This window comes from Anser cygnoides, chromosome 1, assembly GCF_040182565.1.
Source record: "Anser cygnoides isolate HZ-2024a breed goose chromosome 1, Taihu_goose_T2T_genome, whole genome shotgun sequence".
In the NCBI taxonomy this organism is placed as follows: Eukaryota; Metazoa; Chordata; class Aves; order Anseriformes; family Anatidae; genus Anser; species Anser cygnoides.
This window is the reverse complement of record NC_089873.1, coordinates 26,994,469-27,013,197: the sequence shown is the minus strand read 5'-3', so window position 1 is coordinate 27,013,197 and position 18,729 is coordinate 26,994,469.

The following is an 18,729-nucleotide window of genomic DNA, read 5'->3' as shown; positions in this document are numbered from 1 at the left end:
TTCCCCCTCATTTTCACTCTGTCTCTGATGTTATTAGCATGGACTGCAGTACCTATTGTGTGACAATACCTGAAGTTATCATCTGTTCCGAACATCATCAGGTCAGGTAAATAGGAGTGTGACCAAAGCAGCTTTATACCACCTCTCGAATGCTGCCTGGCTTAAGCTTCTCCTGCTGTGGAGATGCTAGTCCAAGCTCTCACTGTGATCCAGAGAGGTCATTTCATTTCTCTGTGGGTTGGCCTTCTATCCAGAGATGAAACTCTCAGCCCCAATTTCCAAGACAGCCTAATGCTTCTGAGTCCCAGGTCACAATATCCTAGTGTGTACCAAGGCATGACCTGAAAAGGGGGATAAAATAACTAGGGCTATCTAGATAACTGTCTTTTACTGTTCTTGTCAAAAAAAAAAAAAAAAAAAAAAACAGGCTGTGTTGAACTGGGACACAAAAACTAACAATCAGAACATTTTTTTGTGGGAGACAAAGCTTGAAAAAAAATCTGCTTTGGAAGAAAGGAGACATCTTTTCTGTTTGTTTCCTGGGCTGCCCAGCTCCTAGAGCTGCCTGCTGTGTAGGCAAGCCCCTACACAGCCACAAGCAGGAAGAGATGGCTAGAGAGTGCAAGGGAGAAACCCCAAATCCTTTGACCACCATGAAAAGAGACCAACCAAGAGACCACTACTCACCTTCCCTGGGCTGGCATGGAGATCCTGTGCTAACAGCTATGGATACCCAGATAAAAAGCAGCCAAGGGTTTGGGTGACCAAGAGGCTGCTGCCATCAGGAAAGTCGATGTACAAGGTACCTGCTGAAGCCATGAGAAGATCTTTTCCAACAAACTGGCATTTCTCAATGGAAATTAATTTCATAAAAAAGCTCCTGACCAGCACCCTGTAATATATACTCAAGGGCTGGGTGATAGATTTAGCATGTGTGCATTTAAGGGAAAAATGAGCTTTGATTAGTTGCAGGGAGCACCGCTGTGCCAGACCCCACCAGCTGTCTGGTGGCTGAGACTCTACTGATGAAACCAAACGCAGTGGAGTGTGTAATGAGGCTGAAGCAGGAATCCACAATTGCTCGTGCTCTATTCCTGGCAGAGGTGCCACGGTGTCATGAGTTAAAAATCTGGGTTGACCAGTTTTGTCCATTAGGAACCTAATATGTTCTGGAAGAGATATCACACAGCTGGTGGAAGCCTCTGAGAGTTTCAGTAAAAAAAAAAAATAATAATAATAATTAAAAAAGCATCTGCTGAATAAAAAGAAGATGACTGTGTGGCAAGCTAGTTTCTGTTTAAACTATATTAGCTACACTTGGATGTTTCATGATTTAAGGTGTATTTTTTTTCTGATGTTATTAACTGCTCAAATGTGGCCCAAGACAAAAGCTAAGACCAAAACTCCGGAATCATTAGATTTGCTGCCTGATAAGAAATGGTCATTTATAAACTATCTAGCAGTGAAGCTATATTTGGAAGCACCTGACATCCTTCTGCTATGCTTTTCACTTGGCTACAAGAGCTCTAGTCTCCCTTATTTCTTGCTTTATCTCTTTTACACCAATTTTTATACTTTTGTTTCTTTGCTTGCCACTCAAAAGGCTAATATAAGCATACTCAAGAAATGTATTTTTAGCTCAGGCCTCTTGTCACATTCCTGCAGGACAAAGGAATTGTAGGTCTGCTTGCAAATATTATGTTACTTCTTTTAGTTGTCTTTATGCAATTTTGGATTAGCCTTTCAAGCATCTACCTGCAGGGAATTCATGCTGAGCCATAAAAGCCTATTACAGCAGTGACTGGTGAGTCACTAAAAATACCTTAGTCTGAAACAGCTTGTTTCAGCTCTTTATCAGGCACTAAGAAAAGTGTGATGCATAATATCTTACTGGAGAAGGATGATTTCCAGAGGACAAACACAATACCCCTGGAAGTGACAGAAAGAGGAAAAAATGGGAGTGTGACAAATGAAGCACTGGATATTCCCTTCCATATAAGACAAAACTCCACAAAGCAGCTCTAAATAGATAAGAGAAACTATCCTAAAAAAGGTAGTCCCAGTTCAATGCTCTTATTCACATTGACCATCATTCTTACTCCTTTCTCTAATTCAACTTCAGGTTCCCTTTTTCTCCCGCTGTCTTATCATTTCAGCTTTCCATAATTTCCCAAACCTTTTATTTGCTGATATTTCATCTCTTCTCCTCTCTCACCTCCCAGTTCTCTCTCCTACTAATAGATCAGTGATGAATCAGGCTTCAGTCTTCAGCCTTGTTTCATTTGTCCCTCCGATCATAAGACTATCCCTTCTAAATCTTATACCTGTCCCATTTACTTCTGCTCCCATCCTGCTGAACATTCCTAGGATTAGAGTATCTTCCTCTGCATGAATTTCACTTGATTTTTTTTTTAATTATTATTATTATTTTTATTTTTTATTTTAGTGATGATCTTTCTCTTTCTCTAATTTGGCTGATAGTTGGACTAATAGTTTCAGGCAACAGTCCAACATCATTATCTTACTTCTTAAGCCTGCTCTATGACTTTGTCTTATTCACTTTTTACACCAATTCTCTTTCCCCCTTTGTGCAATTGTTAGACATTCTCATGTTTGTACGCTGACATAGGTCTTTGCCCCTCCAATGATGTTCATATGATGTCAATAGCAGATTATTTGTAGGGGCTGATGTGTTGTGAATCACAAAGACGACTGGGAAGTCATGGTGCTCTGCCACACCAGAATTCCTGTTTCCTGAAACATAGCTGGGGTTTTCTGACTCTTCCTTGCCAGACACAACCCTCTCATAATACAGAATATTTGTATGCTTTCTTTGCTCTGTCATTTACTAATTTTTAAAATCTGTGTATGGGTATTGATGCAACATACAGTCATAGGGCCACCATCAGAAATAATGCTTTCAGGCTTTAGCCTTTCAGGAATTATAATAACTCAAAGTCGTCAGCTCAGTGTAATTCAGTATCACAGTTCTCATATTTTTATGAGATGAAATTCAGTGCTTCTATTGGTACAAATGAACAAAAATATTTAGAGATTTTTAAAGAGAAAAACTCATGCCTGTCTATAATTTCTAATTCAGGTCTCAAGTTTGGGCTCAGAACAAGATTAAACAGCAGTCTATTTACTTTTTCTTGCAATTACTCCTTCCAGAAGTCAAATAGTGGATAAAAAATACCACAGCACTGAAGATCAATAATTCTAATATGGCAACATTTTCACCCGTTATTACATTGTGTGGCATGATTTAAACCTGAGTTTCTGGCTAAGCAAAAACTATTCTCATTTTTTTTTCCTTTAGTGTGATGTTCTTACACTTCAGAGGCAATGTGTTATGTAACTGATTTTTCTCAAGGAAGGAGCGTCAGCAACAGCAAAAAGGATATCTGATGCATTAACTGCAATAATTACACAGAAAGACTTTCAAATTGCCTAAATCAGTGGGTGCTGAAGAACTGTTGCTCTAGCACGTGTCCACTTGTGGGAAGAGCTGCCATGGCGCAAGGCAGGCCTTCCTTTGAGAAGATAGCAAGTTCTGTAATCAACACATTATTATTAGTTATTATTAATAACCTTCATTTGTCCAAGTGCTTCCGGTCAGAGAAGTGTCTGGGAGATCTGGCAGCCTGAGGTTTGCCTGCTTGCTGCTGCATTTCCCTGGGGCTCATGCAGTGAATTCTGGCTGCTCCCTCTCAGCCAGTCCTTCAGCAGTGGAGCAGCTGCCCTGGAGCCTTTTGTAGGTCTCCTCCTCAGTAACTCCCAACTGCATTTGAGTTAGCAGGAATTCAAGAGATGAGGAATCCCTGAGGATCCATGACAGCACGCTGTTAAAGGTATGCCTATATGCCGAACAGAGACCTTAAGCATCTTGTCCTGCTTAAGGCCCCTGTAGAGGGTGACTGACCCTGGAGTTAAAAGAAAGAATAGTAATATGAGGAGCAGGAGTTTCTTAATGCTCCAGCTTCCATGAACTGGAAGCTTTTAAAAATCATAAGAAAGGAAATGCCTAAGCCCCACACAAGGTCTACACAGAGTTCAGAATATACAACTTAAACATTGTGCAACGCCAACAGCATGGTCAGTATATCTTATTTGAATGAAGTGTAAATAGAGTTAGTTCATTTATTAAGTGGAGCCTTCCTTCTGTGTTATGTTTATGTGGAAACATCTTGTTTTCTTTTTAAATGGAAAAATAAATTACAGACCTTCCTATCCCTTGCTTGCACCCGTTCTTCCCTCTTCCAAGAAGCAACCCCTGAGCAGAGGCAGATTCAATAGAGCAGCTCTATATAAGGCGTATTTATTTAATATAATAAACCCGTTACATGGTGTTAGCATGGGGCAATAGTGGAAGCTCTGATAACAGTAAGTTTTGCATTACCCATGAAAGAGATGAGTAAAAGCAGAGCCTCAGGCTCCATTGTTCCTGTTTATAAGGTAACATCTCCAGAACCATTTATTTTTAATGCTGCTTCTAACAAAAGCAAGTGGAAAATCAAATTTGAGGGGTTTGCATGAGCATCAGAACTGAAGGAAAAAAAAAAAGCCAAAAAATAAGGGAAGGAGCTGACTGGCTTTCTGCCACCAGCCTAGAAGCCCAAAATATTATACAGTCCTTAACATAATATCGGAAGAAGGAGGAAAAAAAAATCTTATAATGCTTTTTTAGTAAGTTTGATAAATAATTTATCTCCTCCTTAAATAATCCTCTAAAACTGCAATTCTGACACCTATGAACACAGTTAGAACAGGTTGGAAAGCTCGCAGCATCCAGGAAATCAAGAGATTTTGCAGGGTCCCGCTAAACCTAATGGCAACAATGATCATGTTACTATCTGATGCCAGAGTTAAACAAACAACAGCCATTGTCAAGACCACAATGAGCATCCTAAAAATGGTCAGTCTCTCCTCAGTAATCTGCTCCATGTATTTAATGTGAAGATATATCCAGGTATCCTTGTGATGAATCTCACATATAACTGTTGTCATTAAAAAAAAAAAAAAGATTGCTATGAACACGTGTTGTTTGGAATTGAGTCTGACCTCTATGACCCATCTCTTCCAGTATATATTCTTGCCATAGATGCTTAACTGAGTCATTGGACACTCAGTTCTGCTTAACAGTGACATAGGGTTGATTTCCCATAAACCTGCTTTGGCACATCTCAAGCTTTGCCTGTTGATCAGAAAGCATTTATCTCAGAAGGGATCCTGAAACACAAGAATAGTGAATGAACAGCTAAAGCAGAAAATGGGATAGTCTCTACAAAGGTGAAAGACCTTGAGTGAAAGTTGCTGAACTATTATATAAATGAAAAATTATCCCTTGTTCAGAAGCTGACTGAGGTCAAATCTTAAGCTGCAGAGTTTAAATGAGTCCTAGAATTCCCAAGATGCTTATCAGGCTGGGAAAATGGAACCTATGTGGTTCAGGGGTCAAGGGGTTCCTTCTGCTGATTGATCCCTGTTTGCTTTCAGGAACGTTATAAAAAATTACTTTGTTATAATCTGCCAAGTGGTGCTAATCCATGTTCACTGTGGCAAAGCCTTCCTGCACAAATAGCTAACTAGTTCCTAACCAGGAACCCTGAAGTGAGTGTATACATCCTGCACAATTGCTGGAGGAGGAGGTTTTGCCAAAAACTCTGAGCCATACCTCATCAAGACACTGAAATCTTGGGGGGAAAAAATAAAAATAATCATAAAAAAAAAAATCATTGCCAGTTCAGGGTTTTGGCAACTCAGCTCTTACAGAAACCATTTTATTACATACACCGTACGATTCAAGAAGCTGCCCTGAGAATTATAATTTGCTGTTGTAAAAATTTCCAGAGGCAGCCATCAAGTCGAAGATCATAGAATAATAGAATCCCAGAATGGTTTGGGTTGGAAGAGACCTTAAAGATCATCTAATTCCAACCCCCCTGCCATGGGCAGGGACACCTCCCACCTGACCAGGTTGCCCAAAGCCCCATCCAGCCTGGCCTTGAACACCTCCAGGGATGGGGCACCCACAGCTTCTCTGGGCAACCTGTGCCTTATCACACTCAGAGTAAAGAATTTCTATCTAACATCTAATCTAAATCCCTTTTCTTTTAATTCAAAACTGTTCCTCCTTGTCCTATCACTATCTGCCTGTGTATAGTATGTAACCATGGATAGTATGGATGTATGTATGTTATGTATGTATGTAACCTGTGGATGGTACTTAACCATACATTTTGTCCAAGACCTTCTGCTCAGCATTATATACTACACCTGTTGTTTCCTTCTTGTAAACCTTAACTGCTCATGATGAAGACCTCCACTGAATGTCCTTGGTAGAAACAGTTATTTTACCTGAATTGGTCAATGCTATCACTGGCATCTGACCACTTCTCGAGTGTGGATAGCTCAGCAAACCATAAGTGATCTTTTGTGAACAATTATCAACCACATGAAATATTTTCAAGATAACCCACAAGAAATGCATGCTGATATCAGGCCACTCACCTGAGTTTGTTTTATTTTATTTTATTTTATTTATTTATTCTGAATATTTGGTTTGTTTTAAGCATGTTTTGTGGAGCTCCAGCTACGCAGAGATCAACAAGTTCCCTGAAAATGGAGTGAAAGACAGGTCAAGAACTGTTGACCTGGCATTGTTGGCAAACTGTGCTACATTTCTTGCAATAGTTTCAGCCTACCTAAAGTACTGGTGTCCGTGGAAAACAGACAAGACCATTACAGATTATTTGCTTAACAGTCACACTTTTCAAGAAGAGGAAGGAAACCACTAAGAGAAAAAATAAATAAAGAAAGAAAAATGTAAGAGCTTCCTGAACTTTAGGACAGACAGTCTGTACCATTGACATACACTCATGGACTGGTCAAAGAGATGCTCTTATCTCTGAGATTGTCTTCTGCTGACTATCTTCTCCATAGAAACTGTGTGTTACCATGCTTTTCATCAAACAGCTGAGTGCACAATCCAAAACACTAGAACAAACCCAGTATGATATATTCATACTAGATCCTTGTTTGAGCTCTGAAGCCATCTTTTCCTGCAGCACTTCAGTGAAAAGTGCTTGTTTATGCTTTTCCTGTTATAAGTTGAACTAAGAGTGATCATTTGGGAGACTGAATCTTGAAGGCTGTAATTAATTATCTTCAAGTCGTAGGCAATTTAAGATGGGGATCCTTAACTCTCGGGTAAGCTAAAGAGGAGATAGGCTGTAAGGCAGTTTATTCATATTGCATCAAAATAACATAAACTACTACTGTGGCGAGAAGAGCAGATCTATGTAGGTATTTACCCAAAATGGAGGGTAACACTGCAGGAACCCTGTGTTAAAAATCTAGGAGATGAAAATGCAAGACTAGAATGAATGTTGCAACAAGGAATCATTTTTTGTCTCTGGTTATAAGAAAGCTTTGAAAGATCATGTTGGGCTGAAGTGTCTTCAGAGATGATGTGCTCCGGCTCTTTTGACTATCACAGAAAAAGAGTTTATGCTGAGGAATGATCTTAAATGACAAACTAACTGGTTTCTTTCTTTGATCTCTTTGTTAAGCGGTGGAATTTTGAAATAGTAAAACAAAGACCAACAACACTGTCTATATCTGTCTTACCGTATTGAGGGGGTACACAAAGATTCCATAACTGTACAAAGACATAGCCACTATGTACCTGGCAAAACTGAGGTCACAATATCTTAAGGACAAGTTCCAAAATAAATCACATTTAGAAGTCTAAAGAACTGTTCAAGCAGAAGATATGAAGGTCCAAGACAGTGATTCAAAAAGAAAAAATCTTATCTCCCCCCTGTGATGCCTGAGAGTTTGTCTGTACCTAAGCCTTCTCCAGAAGACTTTTTGGGTGCCAAATGCTGTGCTGTCCCAAATGGCCAGAGATACTACTTTCTTGCTTGAACTGAACATCTGATATGAACTGATCAGATGATTCCTAAGAATGAATCTAAGAACTGAAGATTCTTACCAGAGACTCACAAAATAGGCATCTCACTTAGGAGACCCATCTGGGCCTGATCTGTACATACTGCACAGACACTGAATTTAATGAAAAGCACAGTGGCGGCAGTAACTGTGGTGACAGGGATAAGTGTTTATACAAAGCCTTAATGATTAGGGCAGTTGCCAAGTTAGGAGGAGGCCAAAGACACAGCTCTGCGTTTTGCCTGCAAGAGCTCCTTGTAGAGCAACTACTCCATTGCATCCTGCCAGCGAATTGCTGGGGGAAGGCAACCTGGGGCAGAGGTGGATGAGGAGAGAACACAGCTGGTGAAAGCTCTCAGGATTCAGCATGCTTTCACCTATAATCTCTTCTTTGTTTTCTTCTTGTGATCATTACTGGGACTTCTGTTTTCAGAGCCACTCGGATAAGGTGTGCAAAGCACGGCAATGGTCGGCTGCTGTAGTACCACAAAGGACAACTCTGCAGCAGCGGGAGGTACAAAATGAGCCTGAGTTATTTCTTGAGTTAGCTGAACTGTGCTGCCAGAAACAACAGGCCTGTGAAAGCCCTGGTGGAATTAATGTGTCAGAAACCATGGCATTTTCAATATTTCTGATTTTAAAAAAATATAGTTGGAGAAAATAATAGAGAAATTGCCAAATATTTCAGGCCGAGTCATGTTTCCATAAAAGTCAGCGGGAGACTTGCTACAGACTTTTAAAAGACAAGGATTAGACTCTAAATAGCTCATTTATGAGGAACAAGTGATATTTTAATGTTCCAGTATTTTTCCAAACTGTTTTAGGAAAATTATTAATAACTGAAGAAATCTGAAACAAAATGGAACCTTGAAAAATGCTTAATTGCCATAGCAACACCTGTCTTACATACTGTATCATAATATCGTAACTCCAGAGAGACACAGCGCTGCCCTGACCAGACGGCTCCTTTTAAAATTCCCTGATTACTAAAATCAAAGAATTGTCCTGCATAATCCTCTTTAAACACAAAAACAAAACCAGCTTCTCTTGCCATTAGTCACAGTTTGCCAAACAATTTTCCACACCTTTCCATCAACAGAGATCACCTTTACTTATTGCTCTTAAAGATCTTTTTGTTACAAAACTAAATACAGGATTGAGGTAAAAAAATAAATGATATCACAACACCTGTAGGGAACCATTCCTCACATGACTCAGTCTCCCTGGAGGAGGCAGTCTTACTCCTCTCAATATTAAAATTCAACACACTTGCATTGAAAGACATTGACTACTTGCTGCATAGTACAGAAATACTAGTCCCTCCACCCTCACCCTCCCTCCCCCCAATTTCCCAACAAATACACTTATCATGGTGTTATCAGCAATAGTTATAGATTCAAAAGCTGATAACCTGCCTCCTAAACCTATGTGTGGCCTCAATTTAGCAAAATACCTGGTAACTTTAAGTGCACAAACATATTTCTGGTATGGTAGAATACATCATTCAGCCTTTCAAAGGGGAAGGACTACCTCTGACCTCAGCAGGCTTTGGATACGATTCTGAAATTGCTGAGCTGGAAGATCTGTGGTCAGGAGAGTCCGGGCAGCCAGAGAGGAACAGCGCTGTGCAGCTTGTCACTGCTTCTCAGGAAATGTCCTGTTCCTTGTCCCTGTCTTTGTGTTGTTATCAGGATCCAATGTGAATGTCCGTCTTTAAAAAATTAGAAGATAATTTTAAGTGGTCAGATCCATTACAGAGGACAAGATCACAAATTCCTGATCTTTCATAGAATCATAGAAACACAGAATGGTTTGGGTTGGAAGGGATCTTAAAAATCATCTAGTTCCACTCTCCCTCCCATGGGCCAGGTTACAGGGACACCTCCCATTAGACCAGGTTGCTCAGACAGGTTGCTTGAACACCTCCAGGGATGGGGCATCCACAGCTTCTCTGGGCAACCTATGAGTGAAGAATTTCTTCCTAATATGTAATCTAATCCTACCTTCTTGCAGTTTAAAGCCATTACTCTTTGTCCTACCCCTACACTCCCTGACAAAGTGTCCCTCCCCAGCTTTCCTGTAGGCCCCCTTTAGGAACTGGAAGGCCGCTCTAAGGTCTCCATGGAGCCTTCTCTTCTGCAGGCTAAACAACCCCAACTCCCTCAGCCTGTCTTTGTAGGAGAGGCGCTCCAGCCCCTTGATCATCTTTGTGGCCCTCCTCTGGACTTGTTCTAGTACTTCCATGTCCTTCTTGTGCTGGGGCCTCCAGAGCTGAACACAGGGCTCCATGTGGGGTCTCACAAAAGCAGAGCAGAGGGGCAGAATCACCTCCCTTGCCCTGCTGGCCACGCTGCTTTTGATGCAGTCCAGGATACGGTTGGCTTTCTGGGTTGCAAGTACATTGCTGGCTCCTGTTGAGCTTCTCATCAACCAGCACCCCCAAGTCCTTCTGCTCAGGGCTACTTTCAATCCATTCTCCACCCAGCCTTATTTGTGCCCTCAACAGCACCTCTTACAACTGCTAGCAATTTTAAGTCACTAAGACCTGAAAATTTTTCTGCTTAGATTGATGTTGACATGTCCAAATGATGTCACTCTTTAAGAAGGAAGACCACAGAAAAAAATGACATGCAAGTATGACATACACGTGTCTGCTTGCCAACACTGGTTCCACCGAGGTTGAGGACATTTATGCTGCAGGTGACAGCAGAGGGTGGAGGTAGCAGGTAGAAGCAGTACAGCCATGAGAAGGCAGCAACACATTTGTACAGCGTGGTCTTCCAAGTCAATTCTTTCCAGTTATTTTTCATTTCTGAAGAGCAGAGAACCCATTATAACAAGGGATCTCCCGATAAGCATGAAGTACTATAGGGAACAAGACTACAACTTTCTGGAGGAAACAAGCTGTACACTTGTTTTACTTTATTTCTTGTTATTTATAGCTTACTTGAACATCTTGACAACTGCAAACAGTGCTGTAGGCTAGCTATTTAAACCCCCTGCTGAATGTATCCCATCAGGAATTAGAGGGGTTTATTAATTTTCTAGCCTGAGAGAATTAAACTTGTGATTCACTGTAAAATATGCCAAAACAGGTCAGCCACTGAATTTTTAAACTTTCACTTCTTATATATGAACTTGTAATTAGACTGTTACTCCAATTACCCCTTTCCTCTACACATGCAAGTCAATCATTTTCTATACAACAAACAACACCAACAAAAATCAAATGCCTCACTTGTATTTTACAGTAAGAAGGTGATATATAAATGCAGAGGGAATAAAGAAAAAAATTGTAATGCCTGTTAGTGGAACTTTGCTACATTCAAAATCTAAGGGCACCTAAACAGTAGGTTAAAAGGAATCATGTTTTGGAGGGATGACTCCATAGCACCAAATTCACACTGCAGGGGAACTTTAATTCTGCCATTACTGTCACCAGGGAAATTGAAGTTAATTCTGGCTACCACCTTCTCAGATAAAGACTTCTGGTAAAAAATATATAGCCTATTTTTGAAACCTCTGTAAATATCTCTAATGACTTTTGCTGCTGCCTAGATCAATTTCCTGACTAGCACACTCCAGATAGCCTGAATTAAAATATGTTTGATATTATGTGTCATTTGTAAGTGAGCACTCTTACCTTTTAAATACAAGACATCTTTACATCATTTGCATCTGAAAGGGATGAGTAATTTCCAGCTTTGAGAGAATTTAACCCACATGATTTCTGCATAATTTTGCATTCCACTTAAAAATTCTCTCTCTCCTGCCATACTTTTCATATCCTTTTATGCTTAGGCTTCCCTGAATCTCTTGCACTGCCAGTTGGTCCATATCTCTCATGAGTACTTCCTGGGAGACGACAGCTCAGTCATGTTCTTTTTTTCTTTAAAACACTTTACCAATGTCTGCTGGGCATTATCCATGGAAAATAAATTAAGAAAAGTATATATTTACTACATAAAAGGCAAAGCCAAAATAAAATTTCACTTTCACCCAATTCATATCTGTGTTGACTTAGCATTTGTCATCTTTTTTTTTTTTAATCAGATACTCATCCCTCATTTTCCATACAGCTCCATGCAAGTCTGTTTCTATATGGAGCAAAAAAGAAAAAAATAAAAATAAAAAAAATGTCCTAGACCTTCTCCTGCTCATTTTAGCTTTCATAGCAGATTCTTTGTCTCCTTCTTCAGCACGGAAAATCAGCACTGAAAAAATAGAAGCCAGTCATCTCTTTTGTGTGGGTAAATAAAAGCTGCTCTTGAAGAAGAATCATAAGTCATCTTGTGTACTTTTTACCAGTGCAAGGATGTCCTCTGTACTATGTACAAGAGCTAAAAGATATATTTTGCTACTGAAGCTGCTTCCCTCTCTCTTTTTATTTTGTATTTAATGTCCTATGGCAAAGCAAGGCAATGCACATGATCTGACAGCAAGCACCACATCTGTTTTTCACGTTTCAGTCCTATCTTTATAATGATTTCTGCTAGTGACCTTTTCATTATTTGCATAAATTACATATATGTTCATTTTTCTCAAATTTCCCAACTGTAATTCTTATTGATTTCTGAAGCCTTCATGACAATAGCATTAAAGACCAAGCTTTGAGTTTGAAATCTCAAGAAATGCATTGACTGTAGTATACTGGCTGTGTTTTAGCCAGTCTGTAGTGACATCAAGTACTGCATGTCTGATTTTTGTCATTGTCTCATTATTACAGGACTAACTACCTTCTTGTTTTATTTGGTTGACGTGAGTTAAGTATGAAGAACAAACTGCCTCTTCTAAAAAGACCAGACCCCATCCTTTGCTGGACCCCATTGGTGGTTGATAACTCTGCGGCAGAAGCATAGCCTTGCTTCTTTAAACTTATGTTGTGAAAGATGCCAGCTAGATAGTCCTCAGGTATGATGTATATCATTCATCTATATACCAAGAGAAACAACACAAAATTAGTTCTCAATGCTATACAAGCATCCACAATAAATTACTAGAGCATTTTTTTAGTCCACAAATTATAAGAAACAGTATTCCTAGTGATATTTGCTATGCACTTCTTTTCTGTGAAAAGACAGAAAAATGGCAAATGAGTTACTGTTTTTACGCATACAGCATTGTATCATGACTTCTCTGCACGACCTACCATAGTCATCAGAAGTCATCAGTTTTGGAGCAGTATCTGTGCATTTTCATTTAGCTGTTGCATGAGCCACATGCTCTTATTCTGTGTTGCTGGGTTATTTGCACTAGAAACAAGGACATGAAGGTTCTCTGGACTTCAGTTTGTGTTGAAGGTACCAGTGTTTTCAAGGAATGTTATTCAAGAAGAATGACCAATGGAACTAAGGCTCAAAAGCCATTTTAAGTGTCTTCACTGAGACTATTTTCTATCACTTCTATTCTATGAGACTGAGGAATAGCCTGTGATATGTAAAATCACCAAGGAATTCCTCTGTAGAGTTTTTTTCCCTCATATGAATTTTCCTTGGTTGAGGTTAGACTTCATCAAATTGCCAGTCAAACCATATTGTCTCACAAAGATCTAAACCAGGCTTTATTAAGTCTAGCCATATCTAATAATCTCAATATATGTAATAATTTGATCCTCTTTTAAATCTGTTATCAACTGCACTACTTTATTTGAATTCACATACTTCATACCATCTCTTACAAGTCATGAAGGTGAAGAATAATACAAAAAAATCAAAGTTATATATTTTAATAACAAATTACATTAATGTTATTGCGTACTTCCTAGAATAGGGTAGAAAAAGGAGCATAAATAGAAACAAAAGTGAACAGAAAAAAAATCAAAATCACAGAAAAAAAAAAAAAAGAAAAAGAAAAAAAAAAGCATATGACCTTAATTTGGAGTTAATTTAAAGACTTATCTGATGTGATCTGTGCTTCCTCTCCTGCTTCATTGTGTTGACGTTCCAAGGAGCTATTCTTCACTATAATGTCCCAGGCCTTAACTCTGTTTTAGCATTGCTGCTTCTTTGGTCAGAGTAACTATACAGCATTCAAAACCTTTGAAGGATTGTTTCCATTACCTTGAGTAGTTAAAGGCACAAGTCAATCTTATTTGACAGAAGAAGAAAAAAAAAAAAGGAAAAAAAGGGGGAATTTTGGAATTTTGCTTTGCAGACACAGAATAAGCAAATAGGGAAGTTTTCTTGCCCACAGAGCTCTGTGCCTCAAAAGGTCTCATGCTTTGCTTCCCTTGAGTCATGTTCGTGGGTACTTTCCAGACTGTGCCTTCAACTCACATGCACATGTAGGCGTGTTTGCTAACACACAGGGCCCGCTCCTGGATAAGCCATCCTGGTACCATTATGTTTAACCCCACACTCTTCTGAGACCACTACTGCAGGTGGTAGCAGTCACAGCTCTTCTCTATCCCTACTGTCTAACAGCATCTACTTGCTCTTTTTGGTGAGCCTGAAACAGGCTTTAGAGTGAGTCTTGGCATTATTTTTGTATTAAAGTCTCCTGTAAGTTAACCTGTAACACCTCCCAGTAAAGAAAAAAAAAAAAAAGTCTGAAGCCATTCATTATATAATTGCTTCAGTTTCTAAGGTTCAGGCTACATAAACTAGGCTTGGAACAAGCTAATCTCTCAAATTCCCTTAACTGCTATAAGCAAGCAAAAACTAGATTACAAGCTTAGTTGATAAACCAACATTTTATTGCATGACCACAGCTCCTTCCACTCACTCTGACTAGGAATTCCCAGCACTCAGAAAGAACAAGATGGGCAACTCCTGGACTACTGCTACTACTTCTAAAAGTACTTTGATTTTATAAAAATGTATTACAGTGGATTCTTTATTTTCATGACCAAATCCAATTTATTCCACAGGAATTCTGACACATGTAGTGCATGAGGTCAGTGTCAAATGAAGGCTGTGCACCACAGAAAAATGTTGTCCCCCCAGACACCTGCCTCTTTTCCTGAATGTGGAACCTGAATGTGGAGAGGGGAAGTTGGGCTTCTGTCCCTGCCTCTCTGCTGAAGTCCTGCATGATGCTGAAAAAGTCACACAAACCACAGTTTTCAAAAAGCAGCCACAAGTTATGCATTCCTCATTTTTTGGGTATCTAATATGAAACATCTGGGGATGAATTTGCAGGCATAGTGAGTACTCAGAATTCCAGTGGGAGCCAGTTCCCGTTGCAAAAAACTATAAGAAGGTTAAGTGCTCTGAAATAACTGTCTATTCTGACAATGGGATAGTAACAAACTGTTCCTATAGGAATACAGTGAGGACAAGTTCACTAAAATTTGTGAATCACTAACAGCAAATCTACAGAGATTTGGGTAGCAAAACAGATAAACTTCAGGTGCCATATCACATTACAGGATCCACAACTCTGAATTAGTAATATGCAAGACATCCAAAGGTTTTGCATAAAGCCAGTGCAAAAATATGAAACCCTTCTCCTACCACATATATACCACAAGTGTTATACACACAAGCAAACAAATGAGAATTGAGGAATGCAAGAGGAATAAACAAACATTTCGGGCTCAACTGCATGTAGGTATTCATAAATGAAAACAATTGTGGTAACACTGCAAGACAGACCTGTTTCAAAAATGTTTGTTGTTTCTCCAGTTACAAAAGATTCTGAAGCTCTGCCTCCCACAAAACATGAGGAAAGAGAGGCATCTCCCAGCATATCCAGCACATTAGGTTAATTAATGCCAGCATCCAAACCGTCAAAACAGGGACCACTTTCACATTGCTGGGTCTGAGCGTACATCAGTGTCCTGCTCGGATAAAAGCAGGGGCCTGGCTCTGGGCACCATGGTTTCCATTGAGAGGAAGCCCAGCTGGGCATTACAGGGGCAATCATAATATGTTCTCATAAATGCCTAGTATTAGTAAAGGGATCAATAGTGATATGAAGGCACAAGCTAAGCTAACCAGAAAGATATGGCAAAGAACAAGCTCATACCATAAAACCTACCCATCTCAGCCAGACCATGGGAGGCTTGGGTTAAAAATTCTTTTTGCTGCTTAAGGAATCTGAGCTGACTTCTCCCACCTCCAGGTAAATATGCTGATCACTAATGGTTGGCTATTTTAAGGCACAAGGGTGAGGAGTCCCATTATTTCTGTTCAAACTGTTCCACTTTGCATGGAATGAATATTCATCAGGCTTATGAGGGAATGAAAGTATAAAAGTATATCTATAACTGGGTTGTTAGGATGCTCAGCAGGGAAGGTGGGTGAGCAGTATGAAGGGATACATAAGGTGAGTCCTTGCTTGAACTCTTGCAACAAGAGCAAGAAAACACTCCCTCGAGCAAGAGCACCCCCCTCAGGTGAGTCAGGTAAGTGGGCGAGTGTACAAACCACTGTTTTCCTTTTTTTTTTTTTTTTTTGATTCCATCACTTGCTAGTTTGTGTGTGCCCAGAAGAACAACTTCAGCAGAAGAGCTTGTTCTGTGACATGGTGGATGCTTCCCCCTCCTCAAGCAAAGGCAGGGTAATAGTGGATCTTCCACTCCCTATCTGAGTGCTCTCTGGTAGTGGATGCGTGCAGGAAGAAAGGCTTCTCATCCTCCCACCGTGCAGGTTAAATAAGCAATACAGTCTAACCATGTCCTGAATTACCTGGCTAGGCAATAGCAGAGTAAGGGTTTTGCTGATCTGTGCTTTGGTCTGAGATGCTGATGCTGGCAATAAGACAGAACTTGAATGCTTGAATATGATTGTGGCAGCAGCCCTCAGATATTGTACTGACACTGCTTCATGGAAATTAACGGTAGTGTATTTAATGCTGGATAACATGAGGAAAATACATGTGAAGCCACTTGCAGAATGATGAGAATGACTCTCCTACAGCAGTGAAAATCAAATTTCTCCTTATAAACTACCCTTATATATAGATCTAGGAGTAAAAATTATCCTGGCATAGAAGTAATTAAATAGAATGACTGCAAAGGTCTGATGATAGATTGTCCTAAATTCAGCAAAAAGCCTTTCATCTAGATGCACTAAAATTCAGTTTAAATAACTGTTCACAGGAATTCTTCCACAAAGGTATTTTCCCCTTAGACTGTTGTTTTAATAACTGTATAATTATTGGAATGAATTTGGTTTGAAGGAACACAAGCATTTCTAACATAGGTTTTATCAAGCAGTGAGAGTGTATTTTGCCTTATTGTAACTTTCTATTTTAGCCACCTGATGCCTTATTACTGAATCAAACTTTTCGTTTGTGAAGTAGGAGATAAATTTATCTCTGGTGGAAATTGATTCATTTAGGTCTGTTTATTTTGACTTCTTCTGGTTATCCTCAGGAATGAATCTATACCACAAAGCTTGTTGTGAAATTGTTTGAAGAGATGTTGACAAGGTAGACTGAACAGGTAAAGAAAAACATTTCTGTTTATACTGCCCTGAAATGCCCGTGTTATAGAGAAGGGTATTTGGGCATGGCTTCTTCTATGGAAAACTATAGAATATAACAAGATGGAACAACACTGTTTTAAAACCTAGCAACAAAAATACATTATGTACATTATGTGACCTGTATGTAGTATCTACTGTACAATTTGGAATAATAATAATAAAAATAATAAACACATCAAATTCTAGATGATTGTAGTCCTAGTTGGGAACTGCATTGTATCCACAAGAATGAACATCCAATTCACACTGTCTGAAATCAATGATAGTTCCACTAAGGAGAAGACTCTGCCATCTCTGGATGTGGCCTGTTAGATTTGTAATCAGAGAGAGGTTTTAACTTAGGAAATTCAGGGGTACATGTGCCATTTTAGTTTAGTCAAAGTTTATTTCAGGTCTTCTGACTACCAAAAAACAGCAGATTTTTGTATGTTTGCATGTATGTAGCTGATTTGGGACTGCACCTTCATTTTATTTGTTTGTTTGTTTGTTTTAAAATATATGGTCTTGCAAAGAATAGAAAGCAACCAGCAAGAGGGAAAGAGCAGCAGCAGCAACTGTCTTCATACAAGTTTTGCTGTCTGATTAAGATTTACTAATATAGATTGGATGCACCAGCTCAATAACTTCTTATTTTTCTTGCAGACTGGTAAATTAGAGTGATGTTTCTTGCATTTCAAATAAAAAAAAATGTTGCTAGATTCAGACCACTGCTTTGATGATTTTAATTTATCTACAGAACTTTTATGCTTCATAGTCCATGAAGTGTACCTTCTAGCCAATGGTGATATGCTGATTTGCACTAGCTGATGATCTGGGGACTGTGCAGGAAGAATTTAGGTTATAATTTTCCAGAACACTTGAGAAAAAATATCTGGGCCTTGGTAAGCTCTTATACTGCAGAAGAAATATTTTTGAGTGCCCAGGGAGAAAACATCTCTAGCAAGAATTATTTAAGAAGATGCAGAGAGAGGATTACATAAGAGGAGGGAGATCACCCAAAGCTTGTTTGCTTGCAAAAGTCTAGCATACTTCAGGTGCCCTCTAGGACTACATTGAGTGTAGCATTAGTAGATTTTATAAACAGCAATTATACCTTAAGAAGTATTTCTTTTTTTACTGCTTATAGATCATTATCCCATGTAGATATAGAGGTGCTGGTAAATGCAAACTTTTCCTTCTTCAAGGACACCCATGTGTTCAGGACCAGAACCAGGAAACAGAACCAGGAAACATTTGTCAACATTATGAAAAGGATGCACTGTAGAGGTTCCTTGTCCTAGAAACACAGAAACATGGATCCAGAAAGGACTACAGGAAGCTGACCTGCCCAGGCTTAGAGTTGTCC